The 8,448-nt window shown below is 47.9% G+C and overlaps 1 long non-coding RNA gene across 1 annotated transcript; it reads right to left on the bottom strand.

The window, feature by feature from the left end:
* Positions 1–493: 493 nt before the first annotated feature.
* Positions 494–6,512, bottom strand: LOC132252438 (uncharacterized). The gene is made up of 2 exons (XR_009464351.1): positions 6,393–6,512; positions 494–1,460 (listed from the first exon to the last, which is right to left on the bottom strand). It is a non-coding gene; the product is annotated as an uncharacterized LOC132252438 (long non-coding RNA).
* Between the last annotated feature and the right edge of the window lie 1,936 nt (positions 6,513–8,448).

Raw genomic sequence — 8,448 nt, 5'->3', positions numbered from 1 at the left:
TGAAGTCATTTAAGATCATGACCCTCAATGTCCACGGCTGCAGGGCCAGGGACAAGCTGAGTGGGTGTGCTGGCCGGTGCAGTGCACCTGGTCCCCTCAGGCACTGGTGGTTAAGGATTCAGGGCAGGGCCCTTGCCTTTCACATCCCCAGTTGTGGAGGAGGCTGAAGAGGATCCCTTCCTAGTGCCCTTGCCCTGGGTCCCTGTTGGTGGGGGAGGGGGCTTTTGAACCCTTCTAGGGGTGGCATGGCCAGAAGGGACCCCCTGGCCCTGCTGGTGCCCTTCTGGAATCTCGCCTGCCCCAACAGAAGAGGTTGCAGACTTCTCTACCCCTGGAGGAAGTTGATTGGACTCTGCCTCCAGGGTGGGGGCTTCAGGAGCATGTGCCCTCTTTGGGACTTGGCTGGGATCTGCCCCCATAGTGGGGGTATCTGCCCCTCCAAAATCTTCCTGCCCTGCCATGGGTTTACATAAGGGATAGCAAACTAATGAGAAAAAAAAAAAAATACAGTGGGGCTAGTGAAACCAATAGGGGCAAGATGGGGCTGTGGGAGAGGGATGGAGGGGGGAAAAGGGCCTGAAGCTCACTGAACTACAGCCTCACAGGAAATCAGGTGGGATGCGCCTGGGGAAGATGGGGAAGGGGATACACCTGCATATGCACATGCACGCTGGGTAGACTTGAGCTGGCTTATTCAGCCACACAAACACCAGGGCAGGGGGGGATGAACCACAGGACTTATCACACAAGGGCAAAACACACAGGGAAGGCTGATGAGGCAGATGTAAAAAGATGGCTGGAGCAATGGAGGGGTTTTGTTGAAGCTCAGTCTTAGAGCCCCCCAGGCCTCCAGCCGGGCACTTAGCAGCAGGACAGTAGGCAGGAAAAGAAAGCAGCTTCAGATGCAGTGAGGCAGCTGTAGGGGAATGCAGGAGTTATCAGTCAATTAGGGAGTAATCCAGTGCAGGTATGGTATTAAGTGGTGCAAGTTGGTGCAGCAGGAAGTCTCCCTCTCTTCTTAGAGGGGGCAGCAGCAGAACAGGTGGCAGCAGCAGCCATCCAGTTCAGCCACTCAGGGTGTGCGCTTCAGGTAAAAGTGGAGGTGAAGGCAGGGGGTGCCTTGCCAAGGCAGCTGGGGCAGGCAAGGCACCTTTAGGCTCTGGCAGTGTTGGTGGGGGAACTGGAATACAAACATTCTTACAACAAAAATGTATTCATGCTCCTGTTGCCCCTATGCTCTGGATTCAATCAGTCACAACCAACAGCAAAATGAGGAATTTCCTTAGAAATCCCTGTGCTGTAGGAAGTGGGATAACAGCTCTGTGGTCTGGGGAGAGGGCACTGGGTTGGTCTGTTGTGTGTTTTTTAATCTGTTTAGGGAATGGCAGTATTACTTGAGGTTTTAATCCTTCTTCAGCTTCTTGTTTCATCAGGGAGTGAAGCAGGCTTCAGTGTACTGCCTAGGAAAGCAAGACAAGTAGTTTACCTCCTTCACTGTGTATGTTGTAGAAGGAAGAAATTACATTCAGAAATGAGATGGGATCACCAGCCTTCACCATTCATAAATCCTGAGTCAGGAGCCAAAACCATGGGATTGGCTCAATAGTAATGAGATTCTTTTATAATCATTAACTTGGGTCTCTTTTAATTGTCTTCAGTTTCAAGTCTTTCATTTGTATTCACTGTATATTTTCAAGCTTTTCACTGAAGCCAGAAGAGCTAGAGCTAAAAAACTCTTTTCCCAGATGTCATAATTTGTTAGCTGGTAGCTTACACTCACCACCTCACTTTTCCTCTCTGTACAGTGGAGGTAGTACTTTCCTCATTCTGGTCCCAGTTCAGCAACAAACCAAAGCAACTGCCTAACTCCTTAAGTATTCAGCTGAATCATGGCTATTGATAAATGCAGCAAGACTATCCTTAACAGCTGCATGGTCCTCTGATCTTTTTGGATATGGATGCCACAGACGTATCTCTGATCAAAGGGTCTCAGTGTAGTTTTCATTACTGTTTCCTTTCAGAAAGGAACTGGTTAGGAGGTGTTTGGGCTCTACCAGGCTGGCTAGAAACAGACTTCACAAAGGTGTCATGGAAAGAAAAAGCCAAGAGTAGGTATAAAACAAGCACTTGAATCTGAAAGCTCTGATTCAATGCAGTGGAGCCAGTATCACTTTAATGTGGCTTGAAACACCAACTGAAGTATTAATAAAGCCTCCAATTGATTTAGAAAGAAGCTTTATCCACTTAAGAAGGAGCTTTGGTTCCTTTTATTATTGACGTGAGCCCTGCCATGTCTGCTCTCACAGAACCATGGAATTCAATTGTAAAACTTCTATTAGGGACCATAAAGCTAAAAATGAAAATACTCCATGGCAGCTTGGATGTTTGATTTATAAAGAAAGGCTTGAGGGAAAAGCCAATATCTTATAAATGTTTTCTTTATAATGATGCAAGTTACTGCTTCTCCCACAGAATTCTTCATGTGCACAGCACCCTGCTTGTCAGTGCAATGAGAGGGGTGCAGTTATTTATAAAGCCTTACAGGACAGAAGGAATAGGCAATATTTGCATACACAAAAAAAATGACTTACATTGTGCATTTTTAGCTAGCCAGTCACATTCATATAGAATCTAGTTTTACCATATAGTGATGTTACCCATTTTTCTAAATCAAATTGCATATGCAATAGTACTCTCAGCATATACTGATTATAGTATTTAACCACAAATTCTATTGTGTTCACCACCACATACCCAGTAGTGCAATATCTATACAAACTGGTCATTTCCACTGATTGGTATTGTTACACACACACACACACACACCCCCCCCCCCCCCCCAAACCCAGAATCAAAATAAAAATAACATGTTTGCTTAAAACTAGGGTCCAGAGTTAGGCTTGATTGATGTACTAGAAGGAATTATGCATTTCTTTATAGTTGATAAGACAAAAAAAACCCAAAACATTAATTTGGCAGTAAGTTTCCTTTCTTTTAAATGCTCCAGGTTTTGTAAGTAATGCAGTTAGTGAAAACATTGCCTTCATGAGTTTGAAATATTTTTTTTGTGGTAGAAACATTTTAGAACCAGTTTCTTCACCCTTAATTCATAACAATGAGTGCCTCAGGGAACAGGGTAAGCAAACGGGACCATTTGCAAGCAGTTCACAAGTCAGTTCATGGGTCACTTTGCTGCCCCACCCTTTGAAGGGGAGCCTGTAAGGTAAGATTTTTTTTGGCCTTTTTTTTTTCTTCTTATATATTATATAAAAAATTAAGACTGACTAACCTATATAGTTTTATTTTAAGCAGCTAAAATACAGCAGTTAGACCAATATTTAAGGCCCATGTTTAACTAGAGTCCAGAGCAAGAGGGAGTTTGCTAGGATGTTTGCTTGGAAACCCTCTCATTCCTTCATTGTAAGCTTGCTGAGAGGAAAGAGGCTTCCAGGAAAAGGGAACCCTTCAGGATCAAGGAACAGCAAGCAGGCCAGCTACAGAGGAGTTTGCTAGGGAAGGTCTGCTTTGCTTAGGTGGCAGAAGGTCAGGGCTAAGGGGAATCAGCCCCCCCCCCCCCAAATGTGAGGCTGCAAGGAAGCCTGGCCACAGGCTCCAGGCAGCTGGAGAAGGGGTGGGGAAGGGTATGCATGGAGCCAGGATCTCAACCCAGCATGTGGATCACAGTCTGCCCAGCACAGCAGGAAAGTATCAATCTATTCTGTGAAGGGGAAGGGATTGGGAGTAGGGGACAGATCAAGGCCCCCACGGTGAGGGAGGGAGTGGGGCACAGGCAGGGACAGGGGTGAATGGGGCCCCAGCCAGGTCAGGTGGTGGGATGACCGGAGTCTGCTGATGTGATTGTAAAGCCACCTGCCATTGTCTTTGAAGACTCATGGTGATTGGGGAAGGTCCCAGAGAATTGGAAGTGGGCAAATATAGTTCCCATCTTTAAGAAAGAGAAAAAGGAGAATTCAGGGAACTATGGACAAGTCAGCCTCACTTCAGTCCCTGGAAAAATCATACAGCAGGTCCTCAAGGAATCCATTTCTAAGCACTTGGAGGAGAAGAAAGTGATCAAGAACAGTCAACATGGATTCACTAAGGGCAAGTCATGCCCAATTGCCTTCTATGATGAGATAACTGGCTCTGTGGGTATGGGGAAAGCAGTGGAAATATTACATCTTGACTTTAGCAGGGCTTTTGAAATGGTTTCCCACAGCATTCTTGAAAACAAGCTGAGGAAGTACAAGTTGGATGAATACACTGTAAGGTAGATAGAAAGCTGGCTGGATCATTGAGCTCAACAGGTTGTAATCAATGAGTTGAGGTCTAGTTGGCAGCCAGTATTAAGTGGAGTGCCCCAAAGATTGATCCTGGGGTTAGTTTTGTTCAATATCCTCATTAACAAATCTGGAAGATGGGATGGATTGCACCCTAAACAAGTTCGCAGAAGACACTAAGTGGGGAGGGGTAGTACATACACTAGAGAGTAGGGCTATGATTCAGAGTGACCTTGACCAGGGGTTGTCAACTGGGGGGGGGGGGTGTACCCCTGAGGGTACATGGGAAGGCCCCAGAGGGTACACGGCAGAGGCGAGGAGAAGTGGGGGGTGGGCAGGGCTGACAGTACTTTGCGCTACTGCACTGCTTTTGTTTTCATCAGCACCACACACTGATGCTGCTTTCAACTTCCGGTTTCACTGCTGTGTGCCACTTGCACTTCTAGTTTTGCTGCTGTGTGCTGCATGGGAGACCCCTCCTCCCCCAGTTGTCAGTCGGCCACCAGGGGTCTCCCTGCTTCTTGACCAGCTGCTGGGGATACACTGACCAAAAACAGTTGAAAAGCCCTGGCCTAGACAAATTGGAGGATTGGGCCAAAAGAAATCTCACGAGGTTCAGCAAGGACAAGTGCAAAGTCCTGCACCTAGGACAGAGGAATCCCATGCACTAGTGCAGGCTTGGGACCAGCTGGCTAAGCAGCATCTCTGCAGAAAAAGACCTGGGGATTAAATTGGACAATAAGCTGGATGAGAGTCAGCAAGTATGCCCTTGTTGCCAAGAAGGCTAACAGCATACTGGGCTGCATTAATAGGAGCATTGCCAGGAGATTGAGAAGTGATTATTCCCCTCTATTTGGCACTGGTGAGGTCACATCTGGAGTATTGTGTCCAGTTTTGGGCCCCCCGCTACAGAAAGGATGTGGGCAAGCTGGAGAGAGTCCAGTGAATGGCAACAAAAGTGGTTTGGGGGCTGGGGCACATGACTTATGAGGACAGGCTGAGGGAACTGGGCTTATTTAGTCTGCAGAAGAGAAGACTGAGGGGGGATTTGATAGCAGCCTTTAACTGCCAGAAAGGGAGTTACAAAGAGGAGGGAGCTAGACTGCTCTCACTGGCGGTAAGTGACTGAACAAGGAGCAATGGGTCTCAAGTTGCAGCAAGGGAAGTTTAGGTTGGATATTAGGAAAAACTTCTTACTAGGAGTGGTGAAGCACTGGAACAGGTTTCTTAGAGAGGTTTGGCACCGCATACGGCTTTGAAGTGTTGAGGTGTTGTGAAGTGTTGAAATTGTTGGGTTGTAACAGGTCACTCTCCCCAGCCCCATCTTCCCTGTTAATCCATGCCTTATGTCGGGCACCCTTGGAGTCTACTTTGGGGTTCTTATGTCCCGCCCTCTACTCACCTGCCGCATCTTGATGAAAATTATTGTTGATGTTCTTGTGAGCAGGAGACTGCCTATTGTATTTTGTATGTTGGGGCCCTTCACCTACATGGGCCTGACCCCTGTCTTTCTCTAGCTAGGCCTCCCTGTCTAAAACCTACCAGACAGGGTTTGACTCTGAGGCTCTAGCCTTTTCCAGTGTCTGGAACTCCAATCTGAAGCCCAGCCCCTCTTGGCCCCAAAGCAAGGCCACCAACCCCACAGCCAAGGGGGGGGCTGCAAATTCAAGGCCAGGGGATGGCCCCAAACTCATCCCCTCCCAGTCCAAAAAACCCAAAACCAAAATAGAATGAAACAAAATCACCCCCAGGTGTACCAGGCCTCCCTGGCCTTTCAAGATTGTGCTTTCAGGCACCGGTGTCACCCAAAAGTCCTGTCTTGCTTCACGCCTCACTGGCACCTGGGCTTCCCACAGCCCTGCAAAGTGCTGCACTCTCTCTGGCACCAGGGTCAGTGCACCCCCAAATGCTGCACCCTCTCTGGCACCAGGGTCCCCATGCTGCTGTGGGTCCCCTATGAGGCCTCCTCCATCCCCTAATAGCCTCACCCAAACCACCAGTCTTATTCAATAGTCAAAAAAGGAAAAAAAATAACAACTGCCACCAACCAATATGATCAAGTAACACAGCAGGTCAGTTTACATTCGCAGGGTTCATGCTTCATCTACCTACCATTAGCTACAGTCCTTGCTGTGGTGCAGCTGCCATCTCTCCACAACTTCCATATTTTCCACCTTTAGACCACTCACCCAGTTTCTCTGTGGAGCTCTCAGAGGCACTCCTTCTGCTGTCCCTCTTACTAGTACTCTGCCCAGGATTTTTATAGCCCTGCCCCTTCCGGTCAGCTGACTAGCTGGCCAGGCTCAGCATTTTAACCCCTTCCTTACCAGCCCTCTGTGCCCAGAAAGTTTTGGCCTTAAAGGGGCTGACCTGCTTTCTGGTGACAGGGCTAGTTCCCTGTTACAGGGGTATTCATGGGGTTAGATACTGACTTCACTCCCCCCCTCCAAACTTTCCTTGCTCTAAACGGAGACCATATTTCTTTACTCTAAAAATTGTTACAGCAGAGACCTGTATGAGGATTTTGGTCCTCCCTCCCAACAACTTAGGCAAGCGAACCCCATTCCCACCCCCCTGACTGCACATACACTTTAACTGGACTCTTGCAGGCTGCCCATACCATTCACTCCCTCCTCATCCTCCCAGGCCCACTACACCTGTAATTGTGTAAATAACCCTTTTGCAGGATTTCAGGTGGTGCTGTGTAATGAGCTCCCACAATCTCCTCCCCCTCGGGCCAATGGCAGCCTCCAAACAATAACCCCCTACCCCAGTCCACCTCCCTCCATGCCCTGCTCATCCTCCAAAACCTGTCCCCTCCATCCGCACACCCCTGCAGACAGACACAGATGTTGTAAATAGTAAAATAATTTATTTTAATCAAGAACAACCATTGCTAATTGTTGACAGAGTCGATATCTATAATATCTGCTGCCGGGCAATCACGCACAAGGGCCGCCTAACCAGCTTCTCCTTCTGGATATGTCCTCAGTTCTTGTGCTGCTGCCCAGCCATGCTTCTGTCTGGCTGCTGCCTGTCTCACTTTGTTATCCCATGCCTGGCTGAAAAAGTCTCCACATGTTTCACAGATGTTATGCAGCATACAGGCTGCCACTATAAAGGCTTTGATGTTTTCTGGCTCCAGCTCAAGCCTGTAGTTAAGCACCCTCCATTGTGCTTTCAGTTGGCCAAAGGCACATTCAACAGCCATTCTGCATTTGCTCAGATAGAAGTTGGAAACCAGCTTCTGTGGGTCCGTAATGTTCCCTCCATAAGGTTTCATGAGCCAGGGCTTTAAGGGGTAAGGAGCATCCACTATTATAAGTGGGGGAATGACAACACCACAGATCACTGTCTTGGTGACTCTAGGTGCATACTGTCCTTTCTCAATGAGGCCAGGCAGTGAAGAGTTTCTGAATACTCAAGTATTATGCATGCTGCCAGACCACCCAGTATAAATGTTCATGAACCAGTCTCAGTGATCCACCACAGCTTGCAGGATCACGGAGGCAAATTCTTTCCTGTTTGTGAATGATCTCCCCCTCCCTGAAGGGGACTGCACTGGGATGTGAGTGCTGTCTAAAGCCCCCACACAGTTAGGGAACTCCATGGCATTGAAGCCATCTATGGTGAAAGATAACCCTGTGCTGGAGGGGGTAACCCTGGGGAGTGGGGCAGAAAGCAAGGTTAGGATGAGGGCGAAAGTAATTGAATATTATACACTGCTGGGAGAAGTTACACACTGGGGGGAAGTTAAACTGCAAGAAGCGAGCATGAGACAAAAAGCAGAGGCTTGAGGAGGGGACTTTGCTCTCAGCACACTACAAGATTAATGATGTATGGAGATGGAGAGCCTCGCTCCAACAACTGATCACCTGGGTGAGGAAAACCATGGAAAGAGATCAGGACAAGAAAAGGTGAGGAAGAAAAGATTATTTACCTTTGGGGTTCAAGGAGACAGGAATTGCCACAAGTCAATGGACACCGATGGTACCTGAAGGAAAGGAAGAAGCAGGGAAAGGTCAGATCGGAGGGGAAATCCCTTCCAAATGGAGCTGTCACCCAAATCCTATAGGCAAAAATTCTGAGCTAGAAAGAAAGGGGAGAACCTATGACCTAGGTTGTTGGTACAGAAACAAATGCTGGCTGCAACCTGAGGAACATACCC

Source organism: Alligator mississippiensis, chromosome 9 (genome assembly GCF_030867095.1).
Source record: "Alligator mississippiensis isolate rAllMis1 chromosome 9, rAllMis1, whole genome shotgun sequence".
NCBI lineage: Eukaryota > Metazoa > Chordata > Crocodylia > Alligatoridae > Alligator > Alligator mississippiensis.
Note: the sequence above shows the minus strand (reverse complement) of the source record. Positions and strands in the feature narration are given on the sequence as shown.